Below are 24,483 nucleotides of genomic sequence, written 5' to 3' on the forward strand. Positions count from 1 at the left end.
ACAACATGAAGGACAATATTAAACAGAAAAATATTCTCAAAATAAGCATGGGATTCCCCCCACCTCCCCCTTAAAAAAAAAAGGCTGTTCAACTACTTCCACAGCCGAATACCCTCAAAGTAGTTAATGTGAAAGCTGCCTCAGTCTGGCATGGAGAATAATGATATTTTACATTTAGATTCATCCTGAGCACTTCACAAATTACATAAAACACATTTTTGAAGCTATTAATTAAAACTATAAAATATCTATGTTCCAAGGCATATTAAAACCAACAGAAAGTCTTACCTTCATTGCAATTGACTTTGGATCAGGCCTTGAGAGATCACTTACACAAAAATAAAGTACCTTTCAGTAGCACTTCATGCTGACAAACAGTAGTTTTGAGTCTCAGATCCAACTTCATCCTATACTTTTAAGGATGCACACTGCTGAGCATGTAGTTTTAATTTTCTTAATCAATGTTTTTAACTAATATTCTGTTGAAGCCTTGATCTGAATTATAATCACTCTTTTCATCAAAATATTTACAAGAGAAAAAGTGAAGCCTTGAAGATTCACATTTGAATTGTGCATAGTATCTATGGTTACAATGTATTATAGATGGTAAGGAACAGTAACATACTGCATGAAATGAAAAGAACTGCAATCAAAAGGAATGTGAGACAGCCTAAAGGAGATAATACACAGCCTAGAGAAATGATGTGTATATTGGAGCAAGCTGATTAGAGGGAATAAAGGGCAGGGGGTGGAGGGATGACGACACTGCATGCAAATAGTCATATGCTAGAATTAAATAATTATAAAATAGAACCTCTTGACTGTGAAATGCTCATGGGGACAGGTGTGCCCAAAGGTGATGAGCTACTCAGGAAGGCAGGGCAAGACGGGTTGCCATGCCTCCATAGTCCAGCCTGCTACCTCCTATGTCTGAAATGACCGTTGTCTTCTCCCTTTGCTCCGGTGCCAGCACAGATACTGGGTCAGGGGCTGTTGGAGAGGAACGGTTGTTTTTGTCTCTGAGAGACCATCTTAGTGCCCGAGTCTTGTCTGCTGTAAATCTTGTCAGCTAGGCTATGAAATCACCAAGAACAACGACCAACCAAAATGCCTGAAATTCACTGTGGAAGTGTTTCCTCGACGTCTGCTTGCTACTGGAAGCATTCAGTACAGCTGCACACCAACACTTCCTAAGTCACCAAGCTCTGTTAGTTTGGGGTTTACTTCTCAAAGCATATACTTAGTTCTGCTGACAACTGGTTTGAATAAATTATACTGAATGACAGTTCAGTAAGACGATGCCCAGCAGTGCAGGTGAAGACCTGTATGGGAGTACAACAAACCTGGGGATTGTTCACAGGCAAAAGACAGGGACTTAGTATAAGAAACTACTATAAAACTATAAGAAACTACTATAAACTCATACTTTCCAGTTTATGCAATTCCGTATGATACCTAGATGTTGTACTTCGGTGAAGCTGCAGAAGTTCTACAATACATTTTGCTTCAACAACTGATACTTAAGGAAGATGGATGTGCTGACCATAAGCTAAAACGCTGTTCATCAGCCCGGGGCCTGTAATGGGCAAGCAGGAGAGTGCCATGTGTGCACCACTGCTAGTGCTGCGCTGGCCTCTGCTCTGCTCTTCACAGGCACCGCTTTGCTCTACCCTCCTCTGCTGCTTACTCCAATTTGGAATGGAAATCAAAATCTCTACTGTCTACTTTGCTGAAAAAAACCCACAGAGATGTTACAAAGAACTGAGGAAAGGTCAAGAGGGAAGAGGAACAGGCTGAGGAAGAAGGAACAAGGAGGAGTTTTTCCAGTCATTGCTTCCACTGTTTTTGCAGAGAAGGTGATATTTAGCATGCATGTTTAGTAGGATCTTTTCTGATTAAACTGGGGAAGACTTCACATAAAGGGCAAAGGATATCACAGCAGGTCTTGTATTTCATATGTTTTCTCCCTAATCTGGAATACTAATTGTTCTTGAACTTGAAAACCCAGAAAAATAATTTCTTAGTGACAGTAATTAATCTATGTATATACCAATATATTTGGAGAAGTAGAATCCCATTTAAGTTTTAGCATTTATATTGCCAAAATTATTCAATACAATATGAGTGACAGACAAATTAACATAATAAAGGTAAAACGACATCAGCAGTGCAAAGATTAATTCCATCTAATATGAACTACTAGCTGTGGTCTATGTTACCTCGAAGGTTGCACTGCAGAATCATCATGGAGTTGCATTGAATGCAGAAGTATAAATTCAATTTTAAAGAGCTGAGTTTTCGCTCTAAAACCATCAAAACAAAAGTCCAACCACTTCTTACACAGTGGGATCACCGAGACAACTCTTATCACTAAACGGTCTCTTCTAAGAAAGGAACAATTGATTATTTTTTTTTTCCTGAAATAGCGATTTGATGACAACTTCCTATTTTTCAGAAAAAAGCACTCTGGATAACCCCCCTGCCCCACTAAGCACGTTGTTATGTAGTAGTAGTGAAATCCTAACTTTTCCAGTTGTGCATTCTACATTTCCTTTCTTTTACTCCCCTTAGAGAAACAGATGTAAAAGAAAAACCGGTTTCTGAAAGCAAGTATCAGTCTTACTACCCTATTTTTCCCATTGGAGAAGGTGAAAAACACGAATGAAATTTTATATAGATATCTTAAAAATAAGTCAGCACAGCTGGAAAGAAAGGGAGTGTTAAAAAGAAGAGAAATGCTGCCATTAAAAAAATTCTCAAATTTCCGTATTTAATTGGCAAATAAGTAAAAACAGATTAAATGAAACTGCAAATGAAACATGTTTGTGTTCTTTTAAACATTCTGAGCATGCACTAACAGAAGAAGAAAGTTCAAAAAATTCAGGTCCATTTGGCTATATCTCCTTTGTTTTGTTCAGGTTTAGAGGAGAAAAATTCAAATATGGCTTGGTTGTTCATTATATTTCTTGCCAGATAGAAATTATTAGAACTATTCTGAAGAGGATTTGAGAGTAGAATTTTTTTTGAGAGAAACCACTTCCTTAACTGGAGAATCTGGATCTCATACACCAAAGTCTAAAGTAACCTTTAAATTTTTAAAGAATGTTATACAGGCTTGTTTAGCTGACAGTCTCAGTTTTTCAGTATTTAATCGACATTTTAAAGAGAATTTTTGAAAATGCTCCATTTTCAGAGTTAGATCTCATGTAAAAATTTGTTTTCTATTTAATTATTCGGTTTAATTTCTCAACAACACTACTCCATGTTACTGACCTGGCACGCACACACACCCCTTTTATAAAAAGTTTTTTGATTACAGCAAAATAATACTCATGCAAACATGATGTTCAAATGACAGTATAGTTTCAGCAAAACTATTTACAAGGAAAGCACACTATTCATCTCAGATATACAGAAGACATTTAGGTTATATATACACCAAATTCTATGCCTGTTATTATGTAGTGGTTACACTACAAGTGCCAAAAGTCACCAGCAACAATTAGGAGTATATGGCACTGGAGCTATTTAAGCAACTAAGATAAATACACTCATTGTAACAGGTTACTGTTCACACACACAATATGCATTAGCTTTTGACCTGATGAGTGTAGTTTAAAACAGTTAAGACAGAAAGCATAACAGAGTAGGATGTATTATTTATTATTACACAGCATTATGATGCTTAGTCAGTTGCAGGACCTGACAAGCACAGGAGACAAACCTGTATTACCTGAATTCATTAGTCCTTGGAATTATCGTATTTAGAGAAACATAGGATTACACTAAATTACTCCACCTTCTCTAACTCCTTGTCATGAAACGCTATCATGCCCTTGTCATGCATGATGCAGTTGGCTAGGATAAATTCATTTTTTTTCTTAAAACCCTTTTCCTTCCTGTCCACCATTCCCCACTCCTGCTCTTACACAGCAAATCAACTTCTAGCAATGAACAGTTTGAATAAAAAATACCTATTGGAAAAGAATTCCTAATATTAAAGAATATTAATTTTTTAATCACAAGGGAATATTAAGTTGTTTCAGCTACCTTAGCAATATAAAATATTCCTGTGTATTTAAAGCCTTTAAATTTGAAGTATATAAGCCTGATCATTACTTAAAGACTGAGAATCTAAAGAGTAAAACCATTTAATGACACTAAACCCCATGAAACTTCAAAATCTTCCACGGTATTAAACATGGTAATAGTAAAATCTGTTTACAGATTAAATTCTTCTGAATATAAAATGTTTATTCTGTATATATATAGCACCCAATACAATCTGCTTTTGATATCAAATAGTAATTTCTAAGGCTAAAGAAATAAACATTTCCTCCATGCTGAAATACAAAAGGAATAGCTTAAGTCATTAAGTTACATTTCTCACTGCTTCTTATTTAACACTATTTCACATGTGCACAAAAGATTCTAGGTTCATAATACTAAGAAGTAGGTATTTGTTTAAAGCCTCAAGTTTAGAAATGGAACAATAATTTAGGGATAATCAGAAAACCAAGAGTTTCATCCTACAGAATATTCATAGCATTCAATGTTGAGATTTGGCATCTTAAATATGCCTAAATTCAAGTGCACCTGAATTAGTATTTCCAATTTGCACTATAAAACATTCCAAACTATAGCTGCCTGTCACTGCTGGATTATTAGATCTTTGCAATACAGATATCTATAATTTATAAGCTACATATTGTTGCACAGAACTGTGACTTCCAATAGACAGTTAATCACACCTTTGCATTTGAGCAACCTTTACATTGTGTGGAGAAACCACAGGTAAGAAAGTGCCAGAATATTTTCAAGAAACCAACACAACTCAAGTGTTTCATTAGGTAACTCTGGCTGCATCATTTCAGGAAGCAAGCAGCAGCCCCCGCACCGCAGGTAAAACAACGCCATTGCAACAGTAAGAATCCTTTCTTCACAGGTCATCTTAGAATTTCCCCCAAATTATTTCAAAGACCAAGAACTGAAAATCAAACCTGAACTATTATTACATTTTCATCCTCTTTTTACTAATACATTATTTTATTAATTGTTTGTTCTGTTTATTTGTACTGATTTCCCTTCCATCTACGTTTTCACTTGCCTTCCAACAAGTGTATGTCTTTGACCTAAACAAGAGTGGCATCTCTAGATTAAGTTTATGGAGATCTAAACTACCACACCTCATGCAAATACACACCGCACTCCATCTTCCCCGTAAAACTGTAAATCAGTTTCCCATTTCAGAGAAACTTCTTCAACGGAAGGATGGTGCAACATTTTTGTTGTATATTTAATGTTCTGTAACGCTACTGTAACTCATGGAAACGCATTTCCTGGAAATTGAATGGGGAAGACATTCCTGGAGAGTAGCTGATTTCCAGGCAATGTTCTGTTAATTTTTTAGCGCATCTCTTATTTTGATTCGTAATTGTAGTGAAAGATATTTTATTCAACACTTTTAATTTATGCTTTCTGTTATAAGCAAAATTAGCCAGATCTCTTTAAAAAGACTATTTTCCAAGCATTTATTACTGTGATACATTATGTTACACAATGAAACTTTATGAAACTACAATGAAAATAATCACAAGTGTTACCTATGATGTGGAAAATATTTATTTTACACCTTATATAGGTTAGTCCAATACATTCTTTAAGCTGAAATATTCTTTTCTTTCCCTCTAAAATTATACCATCAGCATTTTGTTGAGACTTGACTGATATACATCGTGAATGACTCAGCTGTAAACAGTTGTGAATCTTGTATTTAAAAATTCTTGACAACAGGACACCTCACAACTTGGATGGATCTTACCAACTAATTATTAAAATTAATGAAATGTAGATTAGTCATATGTGCATTCTGCAATTGACTATATAGTAAAAAACACAACAGTAAGAGATGTGTATTCACATTCCTTTTATTTTGGATGAAGTCTTTAACTACTTCTTTAGACTACAGTCATTTGTAGGCAGACAATTCCCAGAGCATTTCTTTTATAATTCCCAGAATGTTTCTTTTTTAGGTTTCTACTTTTCGTGGAATGAAGCAATAGCAAATATTCTGTAATATACATGTATATATATTTATTTCTCATTTTATCTTTGATTCATGGATCAACAGAAGAGTTACTTAATGAAAAACTGTCTTAAATAAGAACTATCTGTCACAAACCTGTCTAGGCTCATATTTAATCATATTTTATTCCTTACACAGATAATGTCAGGACTTTATTTTCCAACAGTCCTAATAATCTTAAAGATAACTCTGAAATTTACTTGCTATCTTTACTGTGATGACCTTGAAGAATATAAATGGTTATGCACACTTTCAGGATTGCAAACTTTTGCCTGCTAGGCACCAAGATATAAACACTATCTGTTTATTTGTAATCCTCACTTAGCTTATTTATTTTTAAATATGCAGTTCTTGGAGTTTTGTACTGCTCCTGGACTTCTTCAGAAAATGCATTTGTATTAACATTACAATGACAATATTAATTATATGCAAATGTGTTTAAAGATAAATATCAAATGTCTAAAGTAAAATTTGAAATGTTAATAAAAAGTATCTGAACCGTACCTTTTGTATTCTGCTTGCAAAACAGTAAATGTGAGGATTACTACAAACCTCACGCCACATTTATGGTGCTAACTTACCCTATTAGGTGACCGAGTGGGTGAAAGTGCACCTAATGATATTTGCAGTATTTAGTAAGTGCCACTCATCAAAGAAGGATCACCATTTACACCAGTTATATGTACTGCTGGACTCTGATTAAAGATAAAACTAAAATTGTATCTTACAGGAGGCTGAATCATAGAGGCTTACAAACTAACATTTACACCATAATTTATTTATTTATTCTAACTCATAGAGAAGTTCTTTGGATGTTCTTGACCTCAGAGTGTTTTCCAGAGCAGTTCCACAGTGGGCTCAAGCTGCCCTAGGAGTACCCAAAGCTGCCGCTGCTGGGCTACTCTGTACCTCTGTCCCCTCGTGCACTGGCCATACTGACCACAGAGCCACACAGCAACAGCAAACTCAAACCTATTCCTAAAGGAAAAATTTGTTCCGATGGTTTCTGACTAACAGAAACCTTAAGATACCTTGGACAAGATATCCCTGTATTCTTTTCCATATGCTATTTGTGTCACTTTTCCTTTCAATTAGTTTTTAGATAGGATAGATCACGCTTTCAACAGCTAGCACACTACCATATTAAATTTTAGAATGATTACAAAAAAGAAAACAAGGAAAAACGAAGAACAGAAATATGAACTTCAAAGGTTAGGCATGGAATAATAAACTTAGGAAATTACATTCCCACTTTCTTGGTGTTTCAAACATGCTGTTTTCCAATGGCAAACATGAGAAAGAAAGGTCACAATGTTCTGACCTCAATGGTTTTTCATTTATTTTCTCACATTGCAGTAGTCTGTGTCTTAACTATCAGAGTGCGGAGCGTCACATGCACCAATTTTATTACTAGCAAACGTTCAGTCTTTTGTACCAGTAGCAGCCGATCTGACAGTAGGGTGCACTATGCCCTCTCTGTAACACTAAGGGTCAAAAAGCCACTTCTAGGTGGTTGGAGAATTAATTTTTAAGCTTCTCTCTGCCTACCTGAAAGTAGGGATTCAAAGCCAAATCTGTCATAACCATTCCAGAATATTCTGCAATAGATCTCCTTATTCCATCTGTTGTGTGGAATTCAACATCAACAAAGGCTGCATCTGCTTTACTTTGTACAAAGCACTTAATTTAGAACAAAAATGAGCATTACTTCTCAAAACTACGCTGACTTCAGAGCAATGAGATCACACCCAAAGGGAAGAGCAAGAGGTAGGGACTTACCTGGGATGCTCAGTCTCCACTGTCAAGTCCTGTTACTAGGACATACTCTTAATGGGTGACATCTACAAATAAGAAGCTACTGGATCCTTTGGCTGGCAAGGATGTGTTCTCTGCCAGAACAACATTCATAAGCTCAGCCAATAAATTTAAAATGACAAGTCTCCTTAAATTCTGTTTTCTTTTTTATTTAACCCAGTAACTTTGAAAAAATCAACAGCACTACATCTTTATACTTGTTGATCCCGTTACAAACTGATATGGCAAAGACTTATTACCAAGTGTAAGTGCCTCTTTTCTGCAAAGGATGAACTTCATAAAGCTGTCTGCATCTAAACCCAGTTTCCGCACACAAAAACCAAAAACCCTATCAAAACACACCAAGAATCCTCAAGTCTGTATGTACACAGAGTGCATCACAAAGGCCCTATGCTAAGCTACAAAATATTTTTTTGCTGAACTGTTTAAACCATCAGATCAAGCAAGTACAATTCCAAATGTTTTTTCCTTCACAATATGTGTTCTGCACTCTAGATTAAAAAATAAGTGTCTTACTACTTACCAGTCTTTTCTTCTACTCTCTTCAAGACTGGCAACTATTCACTCATTCAGTAATTCTGAAAAAGAAAAAAGCAGGAATGTTTGTTTCAGGTGTCAAGGTGAATATAAGTATCAAGGCGGGGTGGGGGAAGTGTTGAACAGTGTTCTACAACTTGCTACCAGTTTTCCCATAACCAAAAGCACCGCAATAGATTTGAAGATGTCTATGGGAGACAACTGTTACTCCAGTCCTCTTTATTAAAACTCTTCAGTTCTTAAGTACGGATTCATCTGCCTGCCCCTTCCTTACAGTCACAGTGCAAGTATGCCTCACAAATTACGACTATCTACAGTTTCGTATTTCCAAGTTTTCTAATAATGGAATTAAGACCTCAGAGAAATCAAAACCCAAAGGATCAAGACATTCAGAAGATTCATGCCAGTAAGGTTTCTCTGGTGCTTTCTTCACAAATGCAGAAAATGCAGCTCCTGCCTAACTCAGAGGCTCTGACAGTTATAGCCAAAAGTAGTTCATTTTCAGATTAAGTTAAAAGAATAATATCATCTGCACACCTTTATAGAAAAGTCAAAATACCTTTTCACAATTTGTGCCAAAATGTGACATATATATACACAAATATACATATACACTGTCCTTTTATATTTGGGTTACAAATCAATACTTTTTTTTTTTTTCCTTATTTTCTTTCATCATACAATTTCATTACAGAATTTCAGGCATCAGTTCATTACCAACACTTCACACACAGCTTAATTTAGCTTGGGTTTCGCTTGCTCTGAGAACTATCTATTCTAGCTATCATGAGGGCTTAAGGAAATGTTTTGGGTTGCTTTTTAACCTCAGTGCTCCCCACGAACAGAGAGCTGACAGGAGCTGTGTTCAGTGACAAGGAGGCTGGCAAAGCTACTTGTATTTCCTATAAAAATGTAAACTAGCAACAACAAAGAACAGCACTTAAAGAGTAAAATGAATTTGTATACAATACGCTGTTCTGAGGCAATTAAGAGTTTCATTTACAGCAGCTTGTTACCAAAGTAGTGCCAGCAGTGTTTATTAATTAAAGGTGTTTTTTCATCCTTAGCTCCTTTGTGAAGAAAGTGCGAATTAGCCCACTGTTTCTGGGGAATTACAGTTTTCTAATCATTTAAAAATGAGGGTGACTAGTTCTGCCACCTATTTGCCCTGCAAACATTCTGCCTCTTACACACGCCAGAAATTGACAGCTCTCTTTCAGACTGCCTATACATTACTTCAAATTTTTCTGTACAAATTTTGAATTATTTTGTACATGAACCAAAATCTGTGCTGGTGTTCTTTTAAAGCAACTCTGCTCTTGGCTTTCAAAAGAACATGTTGTTTCATTCCCCTAAAGAAGCTCAGAACATCAAGGAAAATAACATCAAGTGATAGCGGGTTCAAACGTATTTCTAATCTTTACAACCCTTCAGTAGTTACATTAAAAAGTGAGGCATAATTTATTTCTGATGAAACAGAGTTGCTCAGCTTTCTGCTAATAGGATCCTCAGGGCAAAAGGGGTAGGGAAAGCACGGATAAAAGAAGAGAGCTTCATTTCACTGTTTTTTCCTAGTCTGGAAACAATAAATTAATAATAGTGTTTACTCTGATTATCGTTGATTTAGGATAAATTGTTCTCATTTAGCAAATGGGGAAATGAAATTCAGCGCCCAAGGGAATGAGAATATAAATCTATGCCAAAGGCTTGAATTGAAGACACATTTACAGACCCATTCTGAATTCCTGGATTAATTCCAGTCATTGCTGATTGTAGGGAGGCTGATATTCTAGTACCATTTACCAGTTTAATGATGCAAGTTGGCACTCCTTTCCCCTCCTCTCTCCTTGCTTCCCCTTCTGATCTCCTCATGCCCCTCACAAAACTTTTATTTTTTAAATCCTTGAAGGGTCACTAATTTTTAAGTTTCTCCTCCCTTTTCTGGGAAAAGACAGCACAATTCTTCCTCAGCAGTACACACCTATGTTCTGATACTGCTCATCTAAAGTTATTCTTCAACTAACCAATTCTTGCTCAAGTAGTTAAAAGGAAAGTGTAAGAAACTTAAAACGGCATCCTGCCCTATTGAAAAAAAAAAACAAAGCACTTCTCAGAAAAAGCATCACGAAAGCAACAGAAACACTGTTACTCAGCCACGAAGATAGCTCGGACTAAGTGTATTATTAAAAGTGTTTTCATTTCTTTAAAGTGCTGTATTATCATCATACTTGCTATGCTTGAAAATAATGAAAGAGGATACATTCAACAGTACTCAAGCTGATGGCATACAGCAAAAGCCTCAGGCTAGTATTGCGTTTCCTCCTATAGAAGTATCACCATTTATTACCACTCATTAAAATTTAATTTCGTAGAGCATCTTTAAAAGGTCATTTTTAAATGGCAGTATTGTAGCCAATATTACTGACTAGTTAACCGCTTTGAGAACACAAATCTTCACAGATTTGTTGCTTTGAATTATTAAATATAAAGCATAAATCTAATTCAGCTTTTTCTTATAAAAAAATTAGTTTATTGTTTTCCTATTTAATTGACAGCGCCATTTGTTTTGTTTTCTACTGACAAATATCTTGATATTTAAAATGATATTCTGTTACTACCATGATGTTTGACTATGTATTCGTTACCTTACATTGCATTTATTGCATTCTGGGATGGTATGTACCTTAATGTTTTAGTCACTATTTTCATAAGGTACTACATTTATCATTTAAACACGGTGTATGGAAGTGATGAACTACACCCACAAAAATCAAACCAAGGACATTTTTAGAAAACAAAAAATTGATACCTAGCTTAGCCTCCACAGTGCCCAGCAGGCATATAGCAATAGCATATTCATTATTTGAATATTAATATGCAGTACAATTTGATGTGCTCAGAAATCCACCTGACAAGCATTAGTACCAAACCGGGCTTAGCACATCACTATTTACAAGTGTGCAGAGTATTGCTGCTTCCCACATAAGCTATCAGTACAACATACAGATACATCCCATTCATTTTTTTCAAGTGAAATTGAATTACAAGCACACAGAGGATGAGTTTTAACCCTTAAACCCAGGAATCTAAACCTGAAACTCAATTTCTTTACTGCTAGTTTACAGACATACTTGTGAGCTATAAGTTGTTTTGGCAGCTTCTCCTTGTTAGTAGGAAAACTGTGCTGACTTTGAATGTTCTCAATGGCTTTTGGCACCCTCGATTACGCTTTTTAAATGATTAAATAATGACACAGTGGGGGATAAGTTTGACATACTTCTTAGTGGCTATGTTCTTACTTATAAACTTGCTGACATTGTCTTTTGAATGATCTTCCCTTTCAAAACTGGATGCTTAACAAAATGATACGACTGCATGCAACAATATTCTCATGCACACTATTAACTAACAGAGTAGAGCACACATTGTTTCTCTCTAGCCAAAGTACTGGCTATGAGCAAAATTAAACAGGTATTTGTACTACGCTGCTGGACAGGATAGTTAGCAGCCAGGAAACACTTTTTTTCCACAAAAGGAAAAAAGAAAAAAAGCCAGAGTCAGAGAGGCAAGCCAGTGTCACTGAACAAACCCATGGCTAGAAAATTTGGAAAATCTAACCTAAGATTCCTGTCTGTTGTCCCTACGGTGGCACACACGGCCGTAGGAACATTCTCTGAAATATTTAGATAATAATTTTTTAAGATTTCAGGATTAATTTGCAAATATGCCAATAAAACATTACTCAGTCTTACTGAGCACTAGCTCATATCAGGTCAATTGAAGATAACTTTCTAAGACTCTGACTAAATTGCTTAAGATGGGCCTTCATCATCTTTGTCTCACCACAATTTACATTTCAGAGGGACAGGATAATATTACCAAAACCACAAGAACACTAAATAAAACCAAAAACAGGCAAACCCTACTACTAAACAGAATCATACAATCATTTAGGTGAGAAAATGCCTTTAAGATCAAGTCCAACTGTTAACCCAGGACTGCAAAGTGCATTACTCAACCATGTCCGCAAGCACTGCATCTACGCGGTTTTTTAAACATCTCCAGGGATGAAGATGCCACCATCTCCCTGGCCAGCCTGTTCCAATGCTTGACTACCCTTTCAGCAAAGAAATGTTTTCAAACATCCATTCTAAACCTTCCCTGTTGTAACCTGAGGCTGTTTCCTCTTGTCCTACTGCTTGTTACGGCTCAGGGGGCTGAGTACCCAGAGAGTAACTGGTTTTAATATTAAAGGCAAAGAAAGCATCAAGTACCTCAGCCTTTTCCTCACCCTTTGTGGCAATGTTCCCCCCCCACATCCAATAAAAAATGGAAACAGAGGCTTCTTCCAAGGACAGTGAAGTCAGACATTTAGAATAGAATGTAATAATAAATAATTATCACATGTGGAAACTAAATTGAAGAACATCAAGATTGCAAGATGTAGATTACCTCTTCTTTAATATGATTAACATATTTGCAACACACTGTTCAAAGATTTCTCAAAGCAGAGTCACATCCATAACAGATCTATGCTTCTAGTTTTATTCTACTAGTCTAGAAAACACCTGCTCAGCTCTAAACACCACGCCTTTTATTTTCAAGTTTTCCCAAGATTTTAAGCACATACTTCTGTGTCACTAATTCTCAAGGTTTGGGCAGGACTGTAGAGTTTCAAATCTACTACAGGTCTAAAGTAAGCAGAAATTAAGGATTCCTCTATCCAAGCCTTCTCAGAAAATCAATCCAATAGTTACTTTCAGCATAAGCTTCACTCAGAGCTCCATACAAAATGTTTTGGTAGTCAACATTTTTTTAATGCACAGCCAGAAAATACCCTGAGAATAATACAGCCTAGTTAAGCAGCTGGTACATGCACAGGACATGGGATGCTTAGATTAAATAACCTGTTTAGATTGACGGGATTCAAACTCCAGATGTCAAACTGCTTCCAGCAGAACAAACTAACAGGTATGTGAACTAGTCTGATGGTGAACATTTTCAAATCTCAAACCTGAAAGTATTCTAGACAGTCACAGCACTCTCCAAAACATCATTACACTCAGTCTCATAATCTGAAGGGCCTCACACGGGGCACCAATTGTCGCAGGATGTCCAAACTATCCAGCTGCAACAAGGTCTTTAACCATCTCATAACAGCATACTCTTCATTTAAGCCCTCTGCTACCTTCTCCTCGCCTCATCCAGGACGTGTGTTCTCTCTCCTCTTCCTTCTCCCTCGGCTGCCCCTCTTCATTGGCTCTCAACCACTTAACAGAACCAGCCACAGCTGCACCTTATCTACATCGACCAACCCACCGCCCTGAAGCCAAGCCACAGTTGTATATTGTCAATGCTAATTAACACAGCTTCATTCCTCTACACTGCCCCGCCCCTTTTTTTTTAACTTTTCATACCTTATGTTTTTAACAATCATTACAACCTTTTTACAAATTAATTTTTCATACAGTCCTCTATAATTCCTCTACACTAGACTGCTACAAGAAATACAGGACTCAGTAGGACATATGATTTGACTTCTACTCCTCAGACTGTTGCTACATTTTATACTGAAATTACAGTGGACTTGTTATGAAGTGAATGCTCGAGGCAGGCATATTAAATATAGCCACATCCTACTGTTAAATAGCATCCACAGATGCAAAGTTTGCTGACTGATTTCATCTTGTAAGTAAAGACAAAAGTTCAAAACCTCTGACAAAATCTGCTCTAATAAGAAATCCAGTTCAATGAAAACATCAGATTACATTAAAAACAAGGGATTATTATTTTCTTTTATATATTTTTGAGACCACAGGCTTTGGCTAAACTGCAGAGAAACATCCAGGCAATTATACCCTTAGATATCCAATTATCATTCTGATCTGCACCAGAAAAAGAGTAAACTTAAAAAAATCATGGTACATTAATACAGAAATGTTTTCCAGTATAGTTAGTTGAATTTAGACATTGTAGTAACAAGCAACAGCCTTTGTATAATGCATCACCAAATTATAAACTATGTCTAAAATTTATAGTAGAAACAGATGTAAACCTTAAATCCAAGGAAAAACTGAGATACAACACTTTCCCTGAAGTGGTCTAATTTTTATTACGTCATTCTAAAGAAAAATCGGGAAGACTGCAGTTCAGAACCAGACTTTTCAGAATTCCCTCCAGAAGAAGACTTTTATCTGCACCGTGACATCAGTACATTGACATAGCAATATGACGCATGTGTTTTACTTTAAACTCATGTCCTCCATCAGGCCTCCAAAGTTCTTTCAAGATACTTGCTTTCCACTGGTAGTAATTGCTTGACAGCATCAGACTTATGGTAAAAAATGCTCTGCAAAGGCTCTGAAAACCAATTTCCCTCAGTGGTTTCTCTACACAAAAAGCGGCAAAGCTGCCTGAACACTGGCATCCACGACGTTTTTTGTCACACGATTTTCTGATGACTTTACCTATTATTTTCATCAATTTTTTTTACATATATATTTTAAAAGGTCTTTTTTATCCAGGGCAGCTGGTCATGGAGAGCACTGGAATAGGGAGCAATAATTTATATCAGGAAGCAAAATGTCTTTTCAGATGCAGTTTGCAAACTCACCCTTGTTTGCTATCTACTGCCTATTTTTTAAATAATGCACAAATCATCTCCAGTGCCATGGAAATAATCAACAGAGAATCAAAACCTGGAGATTCTACTAGAGCACGAATCAAAAGCTGTTGGAATCCAACAGCTGGAGCCTGTCTCATTATTTCACCGTGCTTTGATGTGCTTTTCAGCCAAGTATCTTAAAGAATTACTTGCAGATATGTCTATCTACAAATTCTACATTGCTTACACATTATAGTTTCCAACAGAGATAAATATTGTAACTGAGCTCTCATTTTCAAAAAGAAAAAAAAAAAACTAACCAACTTTTTTTTCTTCTTATCTTCTATTAAGCACAAAATCCTGTAAATAGAGGAACTGAAAATCAGCTGCATCTAATAAAAGAATCAAGTTTGTTATTGACTTTGAGCTGATAGTTTCCATTAGATTATCCATCATACTTTTATTATGTGATCAACTGCTTAATTAATTTTGTACTCATGTATTTAGGCAGAATACTGTATGTTTCAATGGGGTTTACTATAATCCTGCACCTGCGGCCTCAGAGATTTAGACAGCTCTTTATCATAAGTTTATACTGTGCCTATAATCGTGTCAGCTGGAGTATGGTTCCAGCTATTCACTCTGTTGAAATATATCAGTGTTTAATTTCTGAGGCACTAGAAAATTTGCATCTGTGGTTACGTGTCTTTGGACTTTAATCAGATCAAAGTCACTGAGAAATATTAAGAGAGTTAGATACAATATTTTGCTCAGACAGTTTTAGTGGATATATCAGACACTGTTTTGATTTTCCCTGCTTATCTAGTAGTATGAACAGATGCAATCATGTTATTGTATAATGAACGTTGATTGCCAACAGTATTTGATTTTGCAACCATTCAGCAGTGATAATTAAAGATAACTTGATATCCTATACAGTGATAGCTAAAGATTGCTTTGTGTGCATTATTGTATAAATAAATGCCATAGAGAATGAATGAATTCTCTATAACTTTTTATCTGACATAATTTAGGGTAGAAAAAAACCCATGAGTCTTGATAACAAAAATATTCAGATGCAAGTGAAAGGCTTCATTCCAAAATTTGTGTTATTTATGCTTTATTTTCTTCTGGTTTGTAGCATTTATATTAAGTAAAGGTTTAGTACTTTACAATGCATGAGCTGTAACTTCTACAAAAAAGGCAAGAAATGAAGTAACATGGAAGATATACTGTTACCCACAGATCACACCAGGCTTGCTCTAAAGAGTGCTGTAGTCAATGGTAGTCTCTTCTGCAATTACAGTGAGGTTCAGATAAGGCCCACAGGCAGTAGACATATATACATCTATTACACCATACAGAAACCTTAGAAAGGAAGCATCTAAATGTACCTTTTCCACTCATAAACTTTTCCAAAACTCCGAATTTCATACCGCTGTATTTTTGACTAAAACTTGATGTTCAAACCAAACCATACCTGAAACATGAAACAGGAGCTGAGTTGGAGTTGTCCCTCTCTCAGCAGTAGGCCAGGGAAGGCATGGATAGGCTCAGACCATAGAGACTTAATTATTTTTATTTTTCATAGGCTTAATGACTCTACAGTTCTTCTCTTGCATAGTGGAAGAAATCTGCCACAGCCCTGCAGCTGTTGGTTTGCTCAGATCTAGCATGTTCACTGGCCAGGGTATATGTGAGATGACACAGAAATGCATCTTTGCTCGCTCAGGCATGCAAGGCACTGGCGCTGTACCCTCCCCGCTCCCTGTACACACAGGAAGGCAGAGAAGCAGAAACGCCTGGCTTTGTATTCCCACCATCAAGTCCTTTTCTGACTATTTTGAACATGCACAGCCCTTTTCAGAAGCAGATGCAGCCTTAGCCCAGGAGCCGTCAGTGTTCTTCCCCCCAACCCTGCACACTGCTGTACACCATTTTGGATTTGCATAAGTTTGCTTTGGAACAGTGAAAGTCATCAGGGTAATAAGCATGATCAGGATCATGGTACAGTACATCACATCTATAATGACTTCTACTTAACCATTTCAGTCCCAAGGCATGCAAATATTGTATGTGATCCTTTAGCAACCGCTACAAGTATCACGGTTGCTATATACAGCACCAGGTAACTGATGCACATCTCCAATGCCAATTATATATTGCTTTTTATCACAGACCCATTTAAAGTTTTACATTTCACTTTTAATCGTAATTCAACAGGCCACACAGAAAGCTGCTTAGTTCACTGGTCAATATAGTTAGCAAGTGAACTCCTTATAAATGACAGAAGCACTTTCACTGCAGCAGTTCTTCCTGGTTTAGAAAGGATGTGTGTCAGGTGTTGAAACTCACCAATTAAATTATCTTCATTCTTGATGTGACCTTTAGTCACTGAGTATGTTGTGAGCTGTATTCTCCCCCTGCTCCCTGCCCCAAGAACTGCAAGACTAACTCCTATACAGTCTCTTCTGGATCACAGATAATTCGAAGCTGATAATTATTTCTGGGTTTTGCTAAGAAATAGAAATACCTGTGCCTCTGATGCATTTCCACTGTGTGTCATTGTGTATGTCAAAGATATCAGTTTCCTGCGATCTAAGAAAGCATTTCTGCTGACATTCTTCTTATGACTTTCATTCCAATTTATAAAGTTACCTGTTGAGGAATTTTTATGATACCATCTACTTCCTATAGAGGCTACCACCTAAGCCTTGATTAGTTCACAGGAGATCAAACTCCCTAACAAGTTACTGTCAGTTGCAGTTTTAAGAGTAGAACTAGGTCAGGTTTATTACCTACATCAATTCTTTCATGTAGCAAAGCAAAGACAAAAAAAGAATGTTGGAAAAAAATAAAGGAAAACAGGACCGAAAGTCTAACTAACAGATCTAAAATGCTTCTTATCTCAAAAGTGAAATGCCACAAATGATTTTTAAATTACCAAGCCCCCATGGCTGAAGCCATATAGTCTCCAGCTTTGTCTAAGAGACCTTACAATATTACAGCAGGTTTTTGTTACAGAGATAGCATATGAGCAGAGTCATTTGTAATACGGAATCCCTTAGATATTCATTCAGCAAAAGCTGTGGAAATGATTTGTGTTCTGATGAGGACAGAAATAGCTTCTGCACAATATTGATCCTCTCCAAGTGTTAGGATTGTTCTGCGTACATTTTGAGGAGCTATACTACAATAGAAACAACGGTAAAAGCTTTATAAGGTTGCTTTGTATCATATTTAGTCACTTTTATATATATATATATCAGGATAACACATTACTTTGTGGAATCCTTGGTGCCTTTCTACAACTAATGTCTGTTCATGTTCAGTATTACCCCTTTATTGCAGTGTTTTGTTATTTTGCCTTCTGCTAATCTTCAGATCCAGGAAATGCAAACACATTGCAAGAGAAGAAAGTGTCTTTTTGAGAGGAAAGTGCCTTTTCAAAAAGTTAAGGCTTGTGATTAAGTTCCAAGGGTTTTCTTTTATTTGGACTGAACTGTCAATCTGTTTTTAAACTTTTGTTTCTTTTAGGTGCAGCATCAGTGATGATCACATTCCCAGGCCATCAGGTACTCAATGCTTAAGCAGACAGACTAAACCCAGTTTTCCAAAACCACTGAAGGGAAAAAAATGATGGCTATGGCTACAGTATTCATGGTTGTAGAGGAGAATTCTAATGCACCAAAAAGGTACTAATATAGAGAGTTTAGAGGAAAGAATACAGGAAGGTAAAGTAAAAGCTGTTAGGTAACCAGAAATTCCTACAGTAGTAGTGAAATAATTGTTATTAATCTTTCGGCTTGAACCCACTGAGTTTGGGGATAAACCATGGCATTAGACACAGATGTTATTAAGATATACTTTGCAAGAACAGGCATCTAAGGAGAGAACATAACTTAAATACATTTTTGGGTCATGTCTCCTCTCCTGTATCCTCCTTATTCCTGCCAGTACTAATTAATGTACAAGCTCACAAAAACATTGCCAGCAAGTGTGTGACAAGCAGCATAAATGGGAAGCTTTTCCAGCGCTAATGAAATACATGGGAAGTGGAATGAGGTGTAGGCAAAGTACCATTATACTGATTTTGCCATCTACATAGTTACTGTCAAATGCAAAATCTATAAAAATCAAGGAAAAGGCCAGATTCACAGTTTACTGATGCTACAACTTATGAAAAACACTTACAACAGTCTAAAGAATGTTTTCCCAATTAAAAAAAAAAAAAAAAAAAAAGGTGTGTTTACATATCAAAGCCCTTTGAGTCAGAATGCTCAGATCAAACACAGCATGCATGTGTAAACTCAGTTTACAACACTGAAGCTGTGCAACAGTGTCCAACTCCACATATTCCAACAAAAACAGAACACCCCCATAGGTATGCTCTTCCCAAAAGTCCTTTTCTTTAGCAGCTCCAGGCCTGCTACTGATAATCCCCTTCCTCTGGTGAAATAATGCAATACAAAAAGGAGAAAAGCTCACCAGCGGCTTTACTTTGCAACATTTGAGAACAGAACCTTAGATCTTTCCCTCCTCAAATCTCTTCTTGAATAAGCTACCTGCTTACCTATCAGCCCTTGTTAGCTTTTTCTAGAAGTTCAGAGTTTCAAGGAGGGAGGTAGCAAGACCCCTGAGCTGCCAGTGAAACTTCTCTGAGGTTTTACTTCTGCACCCCTGACCACAATAAGGACATCCTTGGGGTAAGATCTACCTTTTCAAAGACTGAATGATCTCTTTGCATTCTTGAACAAAAACGGAAAACAAAATGCAGAAATCCAAAATGCAGGAGACACCAGCTGGTGTGATGAGACTGTCAGGTGCCTGCTCCGAGCTCTTGAAATTGAATCTCTTGAGATTCCGGAATCTCAACAGAGAAAGGGAATGGGGTGCTCTAACCCATGCAGGATAGACCAGGCAAGGGGGGGGTCCCTGAACGCACCTATATGTACGGTAGATTAAGACCATTTCTCACAAGGTTTTTTGGGTACCTGTCTGAGGATAGGAAGCATGGGAGCCTAAACAGTGCATCCTGGATTGTTGTAACAGAAACAAGATGGAGTTAAAAGGAACTGTAGTGACTCTGCTGGAAACCAAAAAGCAACTCAGGTGGACTGAATGTTGCTCACTTCTAACCCATAGCAACATGAACAGAAGAGATGCTTTAACTTCTTCCTTATGAAGATAAAATACCTCATACTTCCAATTTACCAATTTGGAGCCAAAGCTCTTGCCTAGGAAAAATAATAATAATAAAATCAATCAATACTCTTAAACTTGGCAGGCCTAAAGATAACAGCAGAGAGAAGCTATTTAAAAAACAAAAGCAACACACACAGACACACACCCCCATATGGTTATAAAGGAGAATTTGATTAGAAAGGCAAAAAAATATTACCATCCTGCCCCTACCTCAAAGAGGCAAAAAGAGCTGGAAGAAGCTTTTAAAAGTCCAAAGATGTTTCTAAACCAACAGACATTTCTCTCAGAATGCTTTCTTGCTTGTGTAACATATCTCTATTATACTATATATATACCGCATCTGTATTTACAGTGCTGCACTGTTGCACACAAATCACTCCCAGACCCCTCCCTCCTCCTCTTTTTCATGGGAAGCTTGGAAGGCAGCCCCGTAGAGCCTGCAGCACTGCAGATGGGTCAGAGAGCCTTGCCAGCAGCCTTGCTCAATACCACTGGACAATTTTACAGGCTTCTGTTTAAACATTTTGCTGTGAATATGATTTCTGATTCAAAATAATGATGGCATATGGCACTACTTTAATAGCACTGCCATTTTGGGTGGAGTGCAAGGTTTTGTGGGGTTTTCTATAACACAATAGCTGCATTAGCTACTGGAAATTGACAGCAGAGAGTAATAAGAATGACCTGTTCAAAACGGAAGTTTCACAGTAAGGCGTTCTGTGCAGGTGGGATAAATGATGTAATATCAGGCACAGGAGTTCAAAGGTCAATGAGATGGCAAAACATTATAAACTCAGTATCTCCTTAAATATAAAAAATATGGCCACAGAGGTCATCCAACTTTCCTCCTTTTTTTTTTTTTTTTGACTATCTGAATACCTAAATGGGAATTAATCCTTGACAGCCTTTTAAGCCATTAAAATGTTCTGACCAAATTGAAGTACAAAATGACCAGCAGCTGAGGACCATTTACAACTGCAACTAGAGAAAAAAAAAGGAACCTTTGAGGAAGTTACAAACAATTACAGTCCAGTAATTTCCAAGTGATATTTAGGTTACCAAATAAAAATGCAACAACTGATTTTTTCATCTTTATGTAAGGGGAGAAAGAGGACAGGCACTAGAATGACCACTTTGTAATCTTCAAATAATTTTTCCACTTTTGAAAGAATATGGAACAAATCATGGCATTTAATAAGTACTCTGTAGTAACTTGCTAACTAGAGATATAGAAAACATAAGCACAGTGTGTCTACCAGCAATATTAAAGATATGACAGACCTTCACACTCTTGCTCAGGAGTCCCTAAGGCCACAGGTTGGTGGAGGCTGGTACAGTTACTCGGCAAATTACCTCTGCATGCATTTTTAATACCCTCTCCTTAAGCATCCCATATAAATTACTGTTGAAGAGATAATATGATGTTAAATGAATGTTTGTGATCACAGAAAATGGCTGGTGTTTTCATTTATGTGTTTACATATACAGAATTTTAATTATTTTTAAATTATTGTATCACTAACAATAATTTCTGTCCCTACATTGGCCTAATTTACCCTATTTGCTTCAGTGTTGCTCCTTCATAACTAGTGCTCTGTTTAGTCCTGCCGAGAAAGTGTCCTTGAGGTTCCAAGCTCATCTTTACTTTTTCATTCTTAGGTTGTAAGTCTAATCTATGAATTGATCCTATTAATAATAACTATAAATACTCTTCATAAATTTACTAGAGTATTTTTTAAAACCTATTCTGCTTAACTTCTGGGTTACCTAAGCCAGTCTGACACTTCTGTGACTTGAAATTACCTATTTACCATTGGTAACAATCTCAGAGGCACACATTATGAAAACTCTTTTTCTACCTCATTAAGATAACCAGATTAAATAAACTGATCATTTAGAAGTTGCTGGAGCACTAAATCAAGAAGCTACAGTAAAACATAAAAGGTTTCTGAATGCTGAAAACTTCCAATCATTCTATCTGTATCCATATCCATGCATATTTTAAGTAAGTTTTATATTTTATATTCTATCTCCTCTCACTCAGAAGTAAATCCAGAAAAAATCAGGAAGAATTAAAAACTCAATGCTGCTGTATTCACAGTACTTTTCATCCCTATCATCTTTTAGTTGTCAGGCTATTTTTCCTCCATCCTCCAAAACAAAGTTGTATTGGGCAGGTATCCGACATTTGATTTTAATTCCCTTTCTATAAACATAATTACTGTACAAATCCTTTCACCACTTAAGCAAGAGAAGGAATTCAAGTGCCTGAAAGTTATAAGAGAGCAAATCAACACATTGGCAGTGAGTAACAATTTAAGATATTCAACCCCACACCTGAAATTATATGAAAATTATTATTCAATTAGTATAGCTGCATAACACATAAATATCACTTCATTCCTAGTCTAACAAGGCAAACCTTCTGCTTTAGCCCTGGTTGTAGAGCTCTCAATTTCACACACATACTTTCATTTAGCTCAAGACTTTTCCACTCTTACCATTAGCCTCCCAGCACTCAAATTTTTTGCCTTTCCCCTGCCTTGTCCCGAAATGGAGATTGTTCTCATGCAGCTTTACCTAGAACCACAGCTATCAGCGAAAGAAAAGTTGGCAGTAATAGTTAAAATAATCAGAAAGTTAATTCAACTATACTTTTGTTAAAACCCTGAAACACATCTCATAACTGAGATATGCAAATGATAACAAGTGTTAAGAAAAAAAAATTGCCTTCTTTTACTTACCCCAATATTTGTATAATTTCTGTATGTTCCAGCTACAGTCATGTAGTGGGCTAGAAAAGCCCAATCAGCTATCACATTATCTTGGTGCAACTGAACAATGGAATAATGTTCTGATGCTAAATACATATACACAATTCCTAATACTGAACAATGTAGTTTCATCTGCATCAAGTTAGTGTATTTTCTTACAGTAGCATCTTATTTTAATGAACAACAAAAGCTGTATGCAAGTGGTTAAATGTCTCTTCAACAGAATCTTTTATTAGAGCCTGGCACCTAATCAAAAGTAGAAAGAATACTTTTTTTTTTTTATGTTACAGTTATCAAGAAAATCCCCCCAAAACACAACCATGTAGCTAGACTACATGTTAGGGAAGTGGAGACATGCTTTCATTAAACAGATGACCAAAAAACCATAGCCCATATTGTTGACCTTCTCATCTTCAGTTTGTCTTACGCCAGTTTTAAAATCCATAATGCAGGAAGAGAAAAAGGGAAAGTATGTCAATGGATAGGGCATGATGGCTGCAGGAAATTCCAGTCTCAAACCAACTCTGAATTTTAAGACAACTCTGCAAATACACATGTATACTGCTTTTGACTGGGATACAGTTAAATTTCTTCATACTAACCTGTATGGGGCTACATTCTGGGTATGTGATGAAAATGGCCTTGATAACACAGGGATGTTTCAGGTAGTGCAGAACAGCCCCACACAGCATCAAGGACTTTTCTGCTTCTCACCCTGCCCCACCCACAAGAAGGCAGAGGGTGCACAAGAAGCCGGGAGGGGACACAGCCGGTCCAGCTGACCCCACTGACCAAACAGACCCTTGCAGTACTGGCAGGTTAGTAGGCTGCAACAAGGTTTTTACCATCGATCAAATTCTACTGTCCATGCTGTTTCTACTTCCTCCAGTGACGTGACATGATATGATATGATGTGATGTGATGTGACGTGACGTGACGTGACGTGACGTGACGTGACGTGACGTGACGTGACGTGACGTGACGTGACGTGACGTGACGTGACGTGACGTGACGTGACGTGACCACTCCTCCTCCACCCAGCCACAGCTTCCAGGCTTCTGAGGGCTATTTAACCACTTAGCAGGAACAAGCTACAGCTGCACATCATCCATGTCAATCAACCCACTGCCTTTGAAGCAAGGCCACAGCTGCATGTTATCAATGCTAATCAACCCTCTGCCTTCATTCCTCTACAATAGGCCACATGATGTCATGCTTACCAATAAAAGGTAGAAGGAAGGAGATATGTATGGAATTACAGTGTTTGTTTTCCTAAGTAGCTGCTAAGTGTGATAGAGCCCTGCTGTCCTGGGGGTGGCTGAGCACCTGCCTGCCCATGGGCAGTGGGGAATGAGTCCCTTGGTTTGCTCTGCTTGCATGTGCAGCTTTTGCGTTACCTATTAAACTGTCCTTGTCTCAGCCCACGAGTTTTCTCATTTGTACCTTTCCAGTTCTCTCCTCCA

General features: G+C 37.0%; 1 protein-coding gene across 1 annotated transcript in view; it reads right to left on the bottom strand.

The window, feature by feature from the left end:
* TENM2 (teneurin transmembrane protein 2) overlaps window positions 1-22,785 on the bottom strand; it is a 1,028,597-nt gene extending 1,005,812 nt beyond the window's left edge. Inside the window, exon 1 of the mRNA XM_080399947.1 lies at window positions 8,424-22,785. The gene's annotated coding sequence lies outside the window, so the exon portion shown is untranslated. The remainder of the gene's footprint in view (window positions 1-8,423) is intronic.
* Between the last annotated feature and the right edge of the window lie 1,698 nt (window positions 22,786-24,483).

Source organism: Falco punctatus (genome assembly GCF_963210335.1).
Source record: "Falco punctatus genome assembly, chromosome: 8".
Taxonomy (NCBI): Eukaryota; Metazoa; Chordata; class Aves; order Falconiformes; family Falconidae; genus Falco; species Falco punctatus.